Source organism: Epinephelus lanceolatus, chromosome 19 (genome assembly GCF_041903045.1).
Source record: "Epinephelus lanceolatus isolate andai-2023 chromosome 19, ASM4190304v1, whole genome shotgun sequence".
Classification (NCBI taxonomy): domain Eukaryota; kingdom Metazoa; phylum Chordata; class Actinopteri; order Perciformes; family Serranidae; genus Epinephelus; species Epinephelus lanceolatus.
In genome coordinates, this window is record NC_135752.1 from 7554021 (window position 1) to 7572698 (window position 18678).

General features: G+C 39.6%; 1 protein-coding gene across 3 annotated transcripts in view; it reads right to left on the bottom strand.

The window, feature by feature from the left end:
• The window catches only part of dcc (DCC netrin 1 receptor), a 418775-nt gene that overhangs the window by 205118 nt on the left and 194979 nt on the right, over positions 1 to 18678 (bottom strand). The window lies entirely within an intron of this gene.

Sequence of the window (18678 nt, forward strand, 5' to 3'; positions counted from 1 at the left end):
AGTGTGTATTGCCTCCTTTAGCATCAGTGAGAGCTTGCAGTCTTGCAGTGCGATAGATGTGGACAAGGCCATTTATCTTCTCAGGTAGTAAAGCTACCCATTCTTCTTGCCAAAAAGCCTCCAGGTGCCATAAATTCTTGGGTATTCTTCATGAACTGCAAGTCTGAGATGTTGCCACAGTGGCTTTGTATTAATGAGGTCAGGAGACTGTGATGGCCACTCCAGAACCTTCACTTTTTTGCTGCTGTAGCCGTTGTAAGTTTGATTTCACCTTGTATTTTGGATCATTGTCATGTTGGAAGGTCCAAGTGTGTCCCATGCACACCTTTCAGTGTTATGAATGCAAATTGTCCTCCAGTATTCTCTAATCACATGCTGCACTCACTGTGGAATTGATTTTGACTAAAGTCCCTGTGCCACTGTAGGTTACCGCCGCCCAAACCATCAGAGATCCACCTCCATGCTTTACAGTGGGGACGGTATGCTTTTCGTTATAGGCCTTGTTGACTCCTCTTCAAAAAAATAACATTTGTAGTTGTAAACAAAAAGTTCAGTTTTGGTTTCATCAGTCCAGTTTACTTTGTTTCGGAAGTTTAACAGACTTGCCAGGGGTATGTAAAATTATGAGCACAACTGTACTACCAAAATTTAGATTTTCAGATTTGAATGCATAAGGAACACTACTAGGATCTACAGAGTGATATGAAAACTTAAAAATATCGAGATATATATTGTGTATCAAGACATAGCCTAAACATACTGTGATGTAATTTTCAGGACATATTGCCCAGCCCTACATTAATGGGTTTTTCATTTTAAGTCTCAACTTCTTTTATACAAGTGAACAACATTTATTCCAAATTGGATAAACACATGTAAAACACACATGTATATTTAATTGCACTTTCTAACTGCTGCGCTCTGTCTTGAAATGCTGCTACTGCTCCATTGATGCTATCTTATTCTACTGTAGTTAGTTAGTTAGTTATATTTTTAGATGTGATTTTAGTAGTGATTTTAATCAGCAGTGATTTAATTAGTATTTATTGAGTTTTATTTATTATTATACCGAGACCTGAGTCCTGTGTTTTGTTCGTTCATGTCTCATGAGCAGAATGACAATAAAGTATTTCTGATTTCTGATTTGATGTATGTTCTGCTCCAGTCAGTATGGGGTAGTTGTAGGAAGTGGTATGTAGAGAATTAGTGCTGCACGATTTGATAAAAATGTGCGATTGCGATGTGAGTGGACAATATCGCGATTGTGATTACAATATAATACATATCATGAGTCTTCTTGCTTGATTCAGTGTTTCCCCTACATTATATTAGGGGGGCACTGACCTGACCTGTCATAGTTATTGTTATGGACAGTGTAAATAACCATCAACAGACTGCGCACAGCCAAAACAGCTGCTCACACAGCAGCGCAGCCTGGCATGGTACCTACAGTGGAGCGAGCCTGTGTTGCGTTCAGGCGTTGTCACGTAAATGACAAATCCCAGCACGCCATAGCACAACACAGCAGCATGTCAAGTGGGCCGGAACCGAGCAAAATTGCTCAGTTTTTAATTTGTTATTATATAGTTTGTTATGGAATCCGTGATTTCCCCGTGACACTTACAAATGTTTCCTTAACTGTGCTTGGATGTTGTTTTATGAGGCTCTGGCGGCTTTCAGTTGTCTCTTTGTCTTTAACGTTACACGGCTCGGCTTTCTCTTGCTTCCATTCTTCCTATTTTTCTCAGTGCTGTCTCAAGTGCTGATATAGATTGGTCTTGTTGCCGCGGGACGTGGCGACTTTAACTTTTAAACTTTTACACAGCACGTCTTTCTGTTCAACATCGCCGTACATGAATCCAAAGTATTGCCATATAATAGACGTAGAATAGAAGTTTTTTCGCCACCAACTCAGCCTGTTCATGGTCGTGCTCATGCTCTTCTTCAGCATCTATGTTGGTCACTGCTGCACGCCGGGCGGTCAGCTGACCATACGTGCTTCACACTCCAGGATAGCTTGTGGGCGTGATGTCAACAAATTCCACACACTACAGGAGAGGCAGTCCCGTTCACAGGCACATTTATTTACATTAAATTGCAAATTGCAGCCTTTTGTGCAGTTATATAATTGCACAGCCTGACATCACTATTGCGATTAAATTAACTGTGCAGCACTATAGAGAATTATCACCCACTCAAGTGTTTTAGTATCTTAAACTCTACTCTTTTCATTCAGTCTTACAACCCTCATCTGCTTCATTTACAACCTTGACAGCCAACTGTGTGCAGCAAAAAAAGCCCTGAAAACCCATGTTACACAGCCTACTTCAAAGTCAGCAACTAGCTAGTGGACATAGAGGGGCATTTAGCAGCTAAAGAGCTAGATGTTTTCCTCAGGAGATTGCGGAGGCCAAAAACAGATCTAAAAGTTACATTCATGAGGTTGACAATACAACATCAACTTTATAACATGTCAGTGTTGTGTTTACTCCTATGAAGCATCCATTACTGGTGTAGTAACACTTTTGAATGATTGACAAAAAAACCCAACAACATTATAACATAGTTGTAACCATAAATAATAACATCTTTGGTAGGTTTTAACACATTCAGCAATTTACCATACAATATGTACAATATATGGAGAGAGTTGTTGGCAAATATATTAAACACATAATACAATTAAGGTAGGAAAGTGTGTTATTAAGTATCTACTTATCGTTTACATACTGCTTATAAATTCTAATACTGGTGAACTGATGGAGGTCAGAGCTCCAGAATCAGTTTAAAGCTGACAGTGAACACTGCGCTCCGAGGCGAACTTCCTATTAGAGGAGTCATTTTTTCAATACAAGCATTGAGAATGAATGCAGCAACATTGCAGACTTATTGATCAGTGTGGATGCTCAACTGTATTCACACACAATGGAGGAGAAAAACAAACAAATACTTAGCTTTCAGAATGGGCAAACCAAACAAATGATTATTTATAGCTTTTCATTATGTTTGGTTTCTCATCTGCATTCTGACGCACTGTTATCTCTTTATGTTTTATGATTAATGGATTATAAAATATCCGATCGATCACTCAGTGAATGTGTAAAAGACAAAGAGATGCTGTAAAGAGTGAAAAGTGAGATGAGTGATGTTATTATATGTTTATTGTGTTTTGTTCAAATAAAACTGGCCAAATGGACATGAAACAACAAACACACACACACACACACACACATACACACACACACACACCGATCCTTATTTCACTTTCAGGCAAACACTTTATATGTATCTCTACCTGTCTCTCTCTCTCTCTCACACACACACACACACACACACACACACACACACACACATCTGGTCCTCGCAGGATAGAGGATGGGAGAGGAGAGGAGGCTACCATCACCACGGCAACAGACAGAGACTCCCACACCCCCACCCTTCTACACACACACTCCTGTTGTAGAGTGGGGGTAAAGTGTGTAAAGTGTGTGTGTGTGTGTGTGTGTGTGTGTGTGTGTGTGTGTGTGCGTGTGCGTGCAGAGAGAGCGGAGGTGACGGAGTAAAAGCATTTCTCTGTGTGTGAGAGATAAGGTGTGTGTGTGTGTGTGTGTGTGATGGGTTTGCTAAGGTCAGACGCTCACTGTGGAATACAAATCTGTCATGGCTGACACACTTCCTCCTCTCTCTCTTACTCACCCTGCCCTTCGCTTGACCCTCCCGTCGCTTACTCTCTCTTTTCTTCTTCTCTCTCTCTCTCCCCCCATCCATATCCTTCCTCTATCTTTTCTACAGAACTGTGTTGGGTGATTTCATTTTATCTCTTACACTCTCTCTTTTTCATTATTGTCTTTTCTTCCTCTTCCCCCCCCCCCCCCCCCCTCTCTCTCTCTCTCTCTCTCTCTCTCTCTCTCTCTCTGTCTCCATCCATCCTGATCCTCCCTCTACCTCTTCTCTTCCAGCAGCCTGAAAATGATCTGGGATGACTATCTCTCTTTTTCTTCCCTCTTTCTCTCTGCAGATGACCCTTCACTTTTATTAGAGGTGTTCAAACAGAAGAAGAGAGCGTGAAGAGAAAGGAAAGATTTAAAAAAGGGAAATGCTTCATTTGACAGAAGAACAGAAAAGAAAATGAGAAAAAAGGACTTTTTAATCACATTACATTCTTTTGCTTTATGTCTCATCATACATTGTTTTCTTCACCTGCTTTTCTTCATTTTATATATATATATATATATATATATATATATATACATATATATATATATATATTTAACAGTGTACTATATAGCAGTAAGTCTGACACTGCGGCCTCCTCCTCAGTCGGCTGTTTAATGTTGCCATGGAGCCAGTGAGTTAGCTCGGGGCGACAACTTGGGCCTCTGTTTTCTCAGTCTATATTTGTACATTTTGGCAAATTGGCACCAGTAAAAGTATTCTGAAGTCACTATAAGCAGTTTCTGTCTGCAGTGTATCTGTGAACATACAAACAACTATCACTGGATTACTTAAAGAAAGAACAATGTGATAATTCATGTGGAGTTAAAAGGAGCATCCAAGAAAGCTTTTCCAAGAAAGCTGTAATTACATCCTCAGCAAGTGTACTCACTTCACACTTAAATCAAAATATGTATCATCATCATGTATGTGTGTCTGTGTTAAGATGTGACTGTGTGTCACAGCCCCCAAATGACAACTGACTTCCTGTTATTTTTCTGTCTCGTCTTGCGTTGTAGCAATACACCGGTTTTAAGGTATACCATGATATTAAAATTGACGATTATCATACCATTTGCTTATCTACAATACTGGAAAAAAGCAAGTGGATGAATAATCTCAAGTATAATTTAGATATCAAAAAAGAAAAAAAGTGAGTGCTGCACTTGGTCAAAACTGTCAAAAAACCGCTCAGGTGCTCTTCAAAGACAGGGAATGAAATAGATGCAATAAAAACAGAAGGACTGTCCTGATTGTAAACTGAAAGTTTCAAAAAGTGTTCAAAAATGCAGTCCACGCTGAAAAGTCCGAGGCACTCCGGCATAATATTAAAAATCCTTTATTAAGCACAGGGATATCAATGCGTTTCAACTCAACGAGTCTTCATCAGGATATGAGCTAGTCAAATTACAAACAGGTGTTTAAATCACATAAGGAATGTGTGAAAAGCTCATGTGACTGGATCATTTGACAAATCAATCAGCCTATGCTGAGAGCAGAAAAAAATAAAATTTTTGTATAAATGACAATTGCATGACTGTGTGTGAATCACAGCAATCATCAGAATAATGAACACAAATACAAAATTATTACAATTTTGTATTTGTATTCATGATTCTAACCCTAACCCTAACCCACCCCCTGGTGGCGTCATTGTCGGGCAGGGGATCCGTTGTGTGATAGCGGAGTGGAGAGTCAGCAGCTGGATTTTGCACCCACGGTCAGTAGTATTGTAGATGTATAGGCAAACAAACAAACAACAACCACAACGACCATAATTTATTGTATTATTACATTTGTGGGAAGTTATTACAATAAAGATTTTCACTTCCCCACAAATGTAATAAATCCCTGCAAACGTAATAGTTATTACATTTGTGGGAAATCACGTGTTACGTTTGTAGTAGGGAGCGGCTATTACGTTTGTGGAAAATTTATTACATTTGTGGATTTATTACATTAAATGCTGCAGATTTTGACTACGTTTGTGGTTTATTACGTTTGTGGACATTATTACATTGGCGGCCGTTACAATGGTTTCAAGTTTTAATTATAGTAATAAAATGTTTGTTCAACCAAGGATAATATGGTTTTAACACATCTGGAGCTTCAGATAGATCAGAATTGACCTGCATGCCTAGTCCTGGTGCACCCTCCTCTCAAGGCTAAGATGTTCATAAAATCCATCTTACAATTGGTCTAAAATTTAAGACGTGTCCCAAAACCATCGTAACTGAAGACTTACAGATGATGGCAGATTAAAAAGTACCCCCTGTCCTCTGTAGGATGCTAAGATCATCTCAAGAAGCTGCTCCTGGAACCAAAGACTGCATGTCTTATTTTAAGGCCCAATCCCAATACACCCCTTAACCCTACCACTTGCCCCTACCCCTCTGTTTTGCGCGTTCACGCATAGGGGTATGGATGTCCCGATTCTCATTGAGGCAGAGGGGAAGGGCGGAGTGCTAGGGCTATATGGCCCTCCAAATGGAGTTTTTTCAGAGGCACACTTCAAAGTGAGTGCTATGAGAAATCTCCCTTGCAAATCACCGGCAAGATGGCAGGGAAGACTTCACAGGCAATGAAAGAAAACCATAAATGTAAGTATTTTCTTCGTAACTAAAGATTTAAAGACTATGATAACCATCGGAAATGTCATTTCAATGTATTATATACATTCGTTCTAACAAACATAACAAAAAAAAAAAAAAATTGCTAGTTGTGAGGTTTCCCCGGCAACATACTCGTTGTGTCTTTATGACGTCACTGACGACTAATGATGACATTTCTGGGTATGAAGGGTTGTCCCATTTCATAGGGGAATATTTCACTCAAAAAAGAGGGGTAGGGGTAGGGGCGAAAATGAGAAATGGGATTGGGCCTTTAACTCTGGGCAAGGAAGGGACAGAAACTTTAACCTTAGTGAGGAGGTGTGGGTGACCCCATTGCTAGGTGTGATGTATTCTTTTAACAAATGTGATTGGTTGTCACAGACACATCTTTATGTGTGCCAGGTGTGGACACCCAGTGGAAATGAAATGAACTGCTGACTGTGAAAGTGTTGTCATTGTTACTGTGATCACTTTGCTGATGGAAGGTTGAGAGTCTTAAGGTTAAATGACTGATGTTTTAAATTGGAAAATAATAATAATAATAATAATAATAATAATAACAATAGTAATAAAAAAATAACAGACATACAAATTATTGGAACAATCCTGTCAGTTCCTGTGGCTATCATCCTTCTCCCCATCTTCTTAACTAATATATTAATCTCTTCATCTCTTATCCACTTCACAAAAGATGACATGCATATTTGTGAAACTTATGGGAACCACCACTACTACATACATCAAAGTTTACCCTCTTCAACTGACTTTCACCCTGGGACATGAGAAGGGTTCTCCTTTTTTATTAATTTTCCTAAATCATATATCATATTTTGTGCAAGCCATGTGATTCATATCAATCAAATTATTGTTAGGTTCTTTAAATTAAATCTATCAAATTTTAAAAATTTTCATGAATCTTGTAAATTTTACTTTATCTTATTTCATTGTGTGCTCAAATCAATCGCTATCTGTTTTTGCAAAGGGCAGCAAGCTGAAAGCTGTGGATTGTTTATTACATGGTGTCCTGTACTCTTCATTCAGACAGGAGTCGAGGGAATGCTGAATCGTGGCTGAAGGTGGAGGAGAGGCTGGAGTTAAGTCTTTTAGCATTCTCCTGGGGAACATGCATTCTAAAACAGCCAAATTGTCCACTCTCCAGAGTAATCTTTACTGAGAATAAGCACTTTTAAAAAGTGATAATGGACAGGGCATTGTGGCTCCTCCACAACCCAGAAAAAATGCTGTAAAAAAAAAAAAAAACAGGTCTGTACAGGATGACCATTTACTGGAAAAATCTACCATCTTTTAGATGTAAGGTTATTCAGACTAATACAGGCTTTGTTTATACTTGAAGTATGATGGGATCATTATGGGAAGTGGAGTGTTGTTTATTGTCTACTAGGTAGTTTCAGACATTTGATTGTATATGTATGCGGCACAAGTATTTTATTTTACTTTGTTACTTGCGCAATACATGCATTTCTGTATATAACTATCTATACTGTATGCACAAGTATGTAATAGTAACTTCTGGCAGCAACACAGCAACATGAGCTGCTCTATTTTAACCATGTTCAGCTGGAAAAATGGCATGCAGGCTGAAATCAAACCATGCTGCTCTGTTGGGAGAAAATTTTTTAAGCTATTACCGGGGTCGGCAACCTTTGCTATCAAAAGAGACATTTTTGGCCAAAAAAGAAAAAGAAAAAACTTGTCTAGAGCCACAAACCATATTTGAGCCTCATAATAAAGGTAACACAGCCTTTTTAGTCTAATTCTGCTTATCAATATTACTTATAGATCTAAATGAACATTCATTAATATATTTTAATACAAGGTGGCTATTCTGCGATGACAACTTTTGATTATTTGGTACTTTAACTTTGCAGCAATACTGATGAAAACAAACAAATATTTCCACGCACTATTAAATTCTCTATTTTCCCCTAAGACCTTTCTCCTTCTGGATTTGGACTCCACAGTCTACTGTGGCCATCGCTAGTGATGTTTTTAGGGTAACAGGCGCCAGGCCACAGACATATGATGTACATTTTATTTGACAAATTGTTAAAACTTTTTTTTTTTTTTTTTCAATCGGTATATAGGCTATGCATTTTTAGAGTTGAAGAATTAAATAATTACTTCAGGCCTACAACAATAAATGAAAATTATGATGTTAAAGAAAATGAACAGTTATTAATTTCCATAAAATTTTCTGTCAAAGCCACAGGGAGCCACTGGAGAGGTTGCCTACCCCTGAGCAATGAGAAGGGGACATCTCTGCTAGCCACTATGCTAATTTATGCAATGTAAACATGCTCACAATGGTTCACTAACAAAAACAAATTGTTTTGTCTATGAACCTTGACAGTTACCAAATTTAGGATGTTGCTCTCAATCCATGTTTTATGGCTGTTGGAAGAAGTTTGCCTTCAAATTTCAGGAAAAGATGATGATTTGGGTTAAAATGAAAGATTTCTTCCAGAAAGGGCGTCCTGTCACAAAGCCCTGAAGGTTAACTTGTGTTGATTCATTTATGTTAGTGTCGTAAATTTAAAGTCAAGTTTACTGCACTTGAATGGTTACAATTATTTACATTATTTGTGTGCTTTTTTGATCTTCTATGGCCAAAAGCTTAAAAAAGGGTTTGCAGCCTCTTCTGTACCTGCCTGTATTAAATAGGCATATGATACCGTCATATATAAATCGTAATCGAAATCGAAATTGTGTTGTGGCAGCAAATATCGTACGATTGTCCAAAGAATTGTCGGAATAACATATTGTAGTATAATTACTTATTTACACCCCTACTAGTAGCCATTTCATCATCAAATAGCTTTATCACAAGATACAGACACTACTGAAATCTTCTGATCTGTTTTTTTTTTTTTTTTTCTTTTTTTTTTTCTGTAACAGACCATCAATCAAAGATAAAGCAAAGGACAGTGCTCTTGGTAGCAAAGATGGAAACATCATGAATCATATCATGATTATAGGTTTGGCATGTTGCAATTTACTGTACACAGCAATTCAAACTACCACCACTATGGAAAACACAATAACCACTTTCATTTTCAATTTCAAAATCACCCCACATAATCTGTGTTTTGCAAATGCACAAGCCCAATAGAGGTCCAACTATGAAATCATCATGACCAGATCAGCAATCATGACCTGTGGAATGGTAAAACCAAATGACAGGTCCATGCCAAAAAGACAGAGAGATAAACAAAATGAAAACAGGACGAGTGAGACCGGCGCACCAAATGGTCAAAACACAGCAGAGCGGTTTTCTATCAAGACTGACAACAGGAGGGGAAAACACTGAGGTCCAACAAAAACACCTCCATATTCACAGCAGAAGGACAGCAGGCTGACGAGCTGCTGCAAATGAGGCTGAGTTACTCAAAGGGGGAGGAAGAAAGGAAGGAAACCAGAAAGAAAATACAAATAAGGACAAAAAAAAGGAGGGCCGGGAATAATTAAAGAAAAAAAGGAACCAATTAGAATAAGAAGAGAGGGAACGATTAAAGTCCTGAACGCAACTAGGACATATGGAACACAAAAAGAAGCAACCAAGAGAACGAACAACAAACAACGTTAACAAGAAGGGAAGTAATGCATGAAACACATACAAGGAAACAATGAAAGAGTGAACAAAGGAAATAGATAGATCTTCAAAGAACCTTTAAATACACACAAACAGTGTGTGTATGTGTGTGTGTGTGTGTGTGTACTGACCTTCAAGCATTCATAACATCTTCTACATTTGCAATTCAGACCTTTACAGACACACACGCACAAACACACGAAAACACACAAACTCTTAATGTTTGAAGCTGAACTGAAGTAAATATTAAAGGTGCTTATATCATTTTTTCCCACATTTCTGCCCTGAATATATCATCCTGCCTCACTTTCTGACTGACGAAAGAAAAGAGATAAAAGGAGCAGAAGGACGGAACGGAGGGATGAGAGATATAAAACAGAAGTGACGGAGAAATACACCTCAGCTGTCCGACATGAGATTCTGAGAGAGAAAAGGAGGAGGATGAAGGGATAGATGGAAACTAATGGAGGGGAAAAGAAAGCTGGATACATGAAAGAGACGGGGGGTTCAGGAGAAGGACAGGGTGAGAGCACAGACAGACATCAGATCAGCCGTCTGTGGTTTCAATCCTGGTCCAGCTCTCAGATCAGATCCAGACCAGGATTTAAGTGAAACCGCACTGCAGCGGGGGCAAGAGAGGACTGAGGAGACTGTAAAACAGAGAGAGAGAGAGAAATGGGGGGTAATGTCTTTCACTCATGTATGAACATTAACATACACACCATCAACCTCTGTCTAACTCTCCGCCACTCTCACCCCAGACAACACACACTGATTTATTGAAAACTAGTTGAAAATTCTAAACTAAAAGGGAAGAAAAGAAATAAAGGTGTGCAGTAGACAATTAGAGATAATAACATACATGTTCTGTTTGGGAGGGAGGTTATTTTGCTCTTTAAACTGACTTCAGCTGGTGCAGCTGTGTCCACCTGGCATATCTGCCATTTTGGGCGACCTGGCTGTTTGTGAGTGGGAAGCCAGTGAGGGATTGCAACAAGGAGGAAAACGGAAAGACTAAAAAAAATCTATATAAGATGTCAAGACCGAGTATGTGAGCATCACCTCCTGCACGTGGTCTGCATTAATGAAACCACTCAGCTCCACTCTGTGTGTGTGTGCATGCTGGCACTTTACCTTAGTGAAAGATGTATTTGTGTAAAAGCACGTTGGAGAGATTTTAAGTACATAAGTGAGAGAACAAAACCATTGAGTGTGTGTGTGTGTGTGTGTGTGTGTATGAGAGAGTCACTTCAAGAATCAAGAGGCCTGGCATCTTCAAGGGTAACAAGGTGGTATGCTGACAATCACACACACACCCACACACACACCCGCCGCGATTTCTCGTGGGAATGTCTGATTGGCCGCTGTGAGCCTGCTGGGATGCTTGGTTCCCGTGGTGATAGTAACCAAGCGATAACACCAACCATCTGACCCTCTTAATGTCTTTGTGTGTGTGCGTGTGTGTGTGTGTGTGTGTGTGTGTGTGTGTGTGTGTGTGTGTTGCCATCTGTGCTGCTGGCTCAGGGGAAAAGCAACACACTGAACAGTGATTAAAGCAGAGACAAAGAAAGAAAGAAAGAAAGAAAGAAAGAAAGAAAAAGGAAGCAAGACCAGGTTACATGAGGATAGGTTAAGGTGACAGCAGTTAGTCAGTTGGCTACTTCTATTAACTATTCATTTGCTTAGTTGGCTGTTAAAAAAGACGTCAGTCAGTTAGTGAGTATGTTAATTTGGGAGTTAATCAGTCAGTCACACAATTAGTTAGCTAACAAATGTGTATGTCAGTTAAAGCTGGGGTAGGAAGAAATCTGGAAAAGGCACAAGAAAAAAAAAAGGCAGAGTTTGAAAATACACCCTCCTTATCCTAAGCCTCTCCCACCAGCTGACCACAGCATATGAACATGCTTTTTTCTTTGTTTATTAGACCACAATTGAGACAAGAGTTTGCTAGTTAGCCACCCCACAGTCCCTCCGCCTCCTTCCCCGCCATTATGGACTGCTTACCCAGGAAAAGAGTGAGCAGCAGCGGGCTGGTGCTGGGACTAACACATGTAACAGCAGCAACAGAACGTTTGCTGAGTCAGGGCTGTTTGCTTCCCTGGAACTGAGGTTTGCCCTGGCTGGATTTGGGTTGCTGCTGCTGCCGCCTAAGGGTGTGACTCTGGAGCTGCTGCCCACTCTCTTCCTGGTGAAGTGGTCTGTAGCAGTTGGGAGGGTGGTGGAGCCAGACCCCAGAAATGCTGCTCAGCCTTGTGGCCAATTTTTACCAGTGGCTACAGCTAAAAATTCCCCTGTGGGCCGAAAGCCTTTTCCCCAACATCTGTAAAACTGTTGAGAGGACACCTTTTACTTAAAACTACTTCAATTATGAATCTTTCTATTATGATTTTTTGATCCATGGAAGTTTTAAATTGGTAAAACGTTCCTTGATTTAAAAATCTGCGATGTCATCACAACGTAAAGTCAATGAGACAAGTGGGAACTCCCAGGCAGGACTCACAGGGAAACACTACTAAGCATATTCAGTTGGCCGCATTACAGGGAGGTACCTGGAAGCTAGAAACATTTTCTGCTCTTTGCACCAAGTGAGCGACTCCATCGGAATGAACAGGCGCCATCTTTGCATCCTGCATCTAGGTATTGTTATAGATCTATGGGCAGAGGACAAATTGTGGTTCAAAACTCTAGTTAATGTTAATGTTGCTACATAAGCATGAGCATGAAGCCACAGCTATGAACCTTTGGCTCCGGTTAGCAAAAGGCTAAACTATTAGCAACATTTTCTCTCCATCTCTGAAACACTTCACCAATAATGACATATTTCTGTTTATGCCTGTGGCATAAGGGGTGTGACAATGGGAAGGGCCTATTACAAAAAGGTGCATACCCTCCAAATGGATTCACAGACTTGCACTAAATTTTGTGGAAGTACTAGTCATGTACCAAAGGACAGCCAATTAACTGTTCATGCCAACTGGTTAAAGTAATACATTGATGTGCGTATGTGGTCACAGCTATAGTGAATTCACTCTTCACACAAAAGTGCCAAAAACTGCAGTCTTTTGAACAGCCGCTTGAGGCTGGCTCCAGGAGCAAATCAACTCCCACAGACACCCATATTAAAATGCCCAACTTTACATCAGAAATGAACATGTTTACAACCTGGTACAATAAATGGTTTTGGTCTCAGTAGCTAATTTACCCATTCTTGATAACTGTTCAGGGTGTGAATTTTCATATAACTCACCTGTTTAAATTTTATTAAGACTTGAAGTTGCTCATATTTAAGGGCTCTTTCAGACTCTTTTTCTGATAAGTCCGTGTTCCATTTTTGGGTTGCACTGCAGTGTGGGCAGTTGTTGCCAATGCTGGAATAACACCTTTCTCCTCTATTGAATCAGACTTTCACCAAAGGGAAGTGCCTCCACATCTGCATTTGGAGAACAGCCAACAGGAACACCCTCTCTCTGAAATGACCTGTGATTGGCCAAAGTCTCCCGTTATGGGCAAGATTTTCTAAAGCCTTAAAACAAAGCTGAGAGAAGGTGCAGAAGTCTAGTCTTCTCTCAGACCACTTGAATTACAATAAGTTCAAAGTTTACTGTGGGATTTTTGCCCAATAACACCAAAATGAAACTGCCTACCCCAGCTTTACCCCTAGCTGTCTAGTGCATTAGTTGGGTGGTAAAATAGCTACTTTTTTAGTCAGTCACACAGTGGGTTAGATAGTCACTGCTTTTTGACTGGGTATATAACAGTTTGACATTTTAACAGAGACACCGTTTTCACTTACTGAATCATTCATTGTGGGCAACTCGTCTTTCATGATACTATTTCTAAAAAAAATTGTGCTGATGTTTCACAGTAAAAAAAGGGGGGGTATCCTCCACTGCTGGTAGGCTTTTAATGTGAAGAAGGTACTGATTTTGCAGGGACAGCAGCATCAGGCATTTCATTATTGAATATGGATATTACTGAATATGAATGATCCCAGTTTCACATAAACAGGTTCCAACAGACTCCAGGATCACAACCACAATAATATACAGTGTGAATATAACTGTACTCAAAGTCCCTTGCTTTTTTTTATTCTCTCTCTCACACACTAACACACACACATACACGCACCTGCACACACACACACACACACACACACACACACACAGCACACGCAGCTGCTGATCCATTTAAATGCAGAGTGACTCCATCGTGCTGACTCAGATGTTCTGCAGACTGGCTCTTCATATCTGTTTGTGTGTGTGTGTGTGTGCATCAGATGGTAGTAACTGCTGTCAGACCACATGACTAACTGAATTTTAGCCCCGACACAAACAACAACACAACACAACAAACAATGACTTTGCCAAAACCAGACAACTCCTGCTGTTCTCTCAGCTGTGACTCAGTCTGACTGAAACATAAACTGAACATGCAAACAGAGAGCATCCTCCTCACTGAATCATCGCATAGCATTGGTGGATTCATCAAACCTTTTGTGATATTATAATATATATATAATATATATATAATTAAAATATGGAAGCACATGAGGCAGAACTGTGAGTGGTAAACACTCAACTAAAGATGTTGCAAGCTCTCTTCATATTCTACTTTGTCACTTCAAGTTGCTCAGACAAGTATCAGTTATGATTTTGGAGATTATGAATGCCAATATTCATATTTACAACTTCTTTAACTTAAATGTATGATTCCTGTAATACGTCATCATTGCTACCCTAACGAATAATTATAACTTCTCAAACTTTAATTGTTATTATGACTTTAATGTAAGGCATTAAAATTTGTAAATAACCCACGTAATTCTGAGCCAGAAGTCTGTGATCATATCACCTATACATTGCAGGCAGTCATCCCTCATGCATCGGGCGGGGAATGAGGTCACATCACGTGATGAGTGACAAAGACTGCATCGGGATGGGTCAAACAAGCACAGGACTTAACCCTATGAGCCCGAACGACGCATAGTGCGTCCAAATTCACACCTGTTCTTCTCTATGGATTTTCTCTGCAACCGTTCGTCATAGCGAGAAGCCACGCGTATCACGTCAAACAGCGGAATCGTAGCTTTCTGACAAGGCGAAAAAAAAAGAGATAAAATTACACTAAAATGATGTATAACAGAGCTTTCATACAGCTTTGTACACACATTACTGTTGGATGGATTACCCACAAATGCAGGCTGAGCTTTCCAGCGATACCACACACATCATTGTGCTGTCATCCCATCACGCTATAAATACAGATCAAGTGTCTACAAAATAAAAACCTGATGAATTTCTTTACAATCCATTATACAGATCTTGTTATCAGTCACTTCATACAGTCAGGAATATCGTATCTTACCACGTCTTAGGCTTGCGTGTGTTTCTCTGTCTATCCACATTTGTAGTCCAGCTTTCAAGATGCAAACATCTCCATATTGTCCAGTCGACACTCCATCAAACTTTGCATGACAAGACAAGCGCACTTCACCTTTGCGCACTCAGACAACTGAGGCCTAATTATGCATGCCTGACAGGGCCGTAGTCACCATATACATTGAGGGGGACACATGCCCCCCCCCACCTATGCCCAAAATGTCCCCCCAATATATAACTGAAACTGAAAAACAAATATTATCTTGGAGGACATCATTGCACTTGGTTGACTATTTTTCTATTATCTTAGATGTAAATATTGCAAATATTGTTTCTTTCAGATAAAACACATTTTTGACTTGTGAATGAGTCAGTGGAATTTCTTGCAATAATGAAAAAATACTGGCAATCATGTCCGCCTGGCACAAACCACATGTTTTGGACAACTGTGAAGTGACAGAATGTCCCACCATCATGGAGATTCCAGAGAGTCTCCCATCTTCATATATGGCAGAATATGTCTTTTTCCAACTTGCTATGGTGAGATACATGCCAGAATGTAAGAATTTAGTCACACGGATTTGTTTTTTTCATTGATATAAAAATTAATATAAAATACAGGCACATAGAAGGACATGTGGTGATGGCAAATCTGGTTAGCCCAGATTGTCCTGAAGAAAAAAAAAAGATATAGCATGTGTATGTAGGCTTTATAATGACTGTGATATGAGCTTAAAAGTAAAGGCAGTAAAAAATACCCCAAAAAGGCCTAGGGCCCATAGGGTTAAACCCAAGAGACTGGTGTTTGTGTCCTATGTGAAACGTCAGCGGTGAGGTGTTTGAAATTATGTAATGTCACGCAACATCACATCTCGACCCATCTCATCACATCATGTAGTCAAGCCAAGACACCCTACCATGACTCTCACTAAATCCAACCTAACCAGTGGGGACGCAGCTATGTAAGATATCACACATACCGTTGTATAAGGTTATCTTGCTTTAGTAACTTGCAGTGACATTAACTTGTAGTAATGACTTCTTTATGTAAAAATAATAACTTTATTCAGGTTGTTCTCATAAACTCATAAACTATGTACATATCCCACGTAATGATGAGCCAGTAATATGTGCATAACCCACACATTTTGGAAGGCTGCCATCACCTGACCAGTGCGCTGATGGGAGTAAACAAACAAGCAGTCCTGTGGCAGGCTGGTTGGTGGTGGATGTGTCACCAAACACACAATGTTCCCTTGGGAGACGGGTGTTCAGAACCATGTGAACACTGAGTGAACCTTGAGTTAATGTACATCTTCACCATGTTTCTTTTCCTAAACCTAACCACAATAACTTTACTTGCCAAAACCTAACCTCTGTAATTTTATGCTGATTACATCATTAGTGGGGCGCTAATTCCTACAATATCATACAAATTGTTATGTGTGCATTTTTGTAAGATATGATACGAACCATTCTATGAGGATACATTGCTTTGTTTACACCGAATCATGAACTCCATAACTCAAAATTATGACTTCAAGGGTCCATATAATTACAACTTCAATATCTTGTAATTGTGACTTCAGTAACTTGCAGTGACACATGCTAGCTTGTAATCATAACTTAATTAATGCTCAATTATGACTTCAATAATATTACTGTGACCCCCATAACTAATAATTATGTTCTGTAATAAATGTCAAACCTATGACAGTGATTCACTTTATATGCTTTTGAATAGCTTTTATTTGGAGGAATTGTGGAAATACATTGTTCGAATAACCTAAGACATTCTAAAAACTGAAATTTCATCAGACTCTAGGGTCTGGATCTTGGGACACATACAAGGACTTAATGTGAACAGTAATAAGAAACAATTATCTATTACTACAGCTGCAATAAAGTATATTCTAAAAAAGTCGAAATGTGAACTTCATCCTTTGCAGAGGCAAGGGTTATAAGAATAAACATTGTATAGTATACCTAAATAGATCTTGTACAGAGTGAGCAGGAAACCAGCAACAACTGGAAAAATATAGGCCTCTTTTCTGGCCCTATTACATTCATTACAGCCCCTTGGCTAGTGATTGAGTATGGAAACTTGTCCTCCTGTACTCCTTTTCTTTAATTAACATTGCAATACACACAGATCAGCCAAAACATTAAAACCACTGGCAGTTGACGTGAATAACATTGATTCAACACTGATCATTTTGTCACAATGCAATGTTCTGCTGAGAAACTTCCATGTGGATGCCACTTGACATGCTCCAACCATACAGGCACCGTTGCAGACCCGTCCCATCCCTAGCCCACCCCTACTCCCAGTAGAACAATGCACCATGACACACCATAAAAACTATTTAGGAATGGTTCAAGGAACATGACAAAGAGCTCAAGGTGTCCACATGACCTCCAAATTCCTCAGATCCCAATCTGATCAAGCATCTGTAGGATGTGCAGGTACCCCACCTCATGACCAACTGGATTCAAGGGATCCGCCGCCAACACCCTGGTGCCAGACACCACAGGACACCCCTCAGAAGTATTGTGTCCACGCTTCAACAGGTCAAAGCCAAATCCCATCCAAGGAGGCCCCACAGTGAATCAGGGATACCTCTGGCATACCGGTACATCCCACAAATGCTCAAACAAATTGGGATATGGGGAATCTGGAGGACAAGTGAACACCTTGAGCTCTTTGTCACGTTCCTTGGGTCATTCCTAAGCAGTTTGTATGTTGTGTTTTGGTACACTGTCCAGGTGGGAGAACCACAGCCATCAGGGAGTGCCGTTGCCAAGAGAGAGGGGGACTTGGTTTGTGACAGTGTTTGGGTGGGTGAAGCGTGCCAGGTGGCGTCCACATAAATGCCAGGACCAAAGGTTTCCCAGCAGAACATCGCATTATAACGAAATGATAAATGTTGTTCACTTCACCTGCCAATGGTTTTAATGCTTTGGCTGATCTGTGTAGACTTAATTACACAGAAATTAACATAGCCTACATAAGGAGCTCACACCTTACTTGATGGGATTTTTTTTTTTTTCTCTATGTTTTCTATTGTGAACAAGGTTGAATTTTCTACCATAGCAGGTCTGTGAGTGGGGGGTGGTAGGTTTTTTTCTTTCTCATGTGTATTTGTTTATGGAAATAAAGGCTAGTTTGCTTCAATAAAAAACATCTTTAAAGAAAATTATCCTCCATTATGAGATCTGTAATCTTATAATTTCTCGAATCATTAGATGATAAATCATGATTATGAGATACATATGTCACAATTAAACACAGCCCACCAGGCATCAAGATTTGTTTTTCAATTTGAGCTAATGCACTACTAATTCATGCTTCTTTTCATCCAAA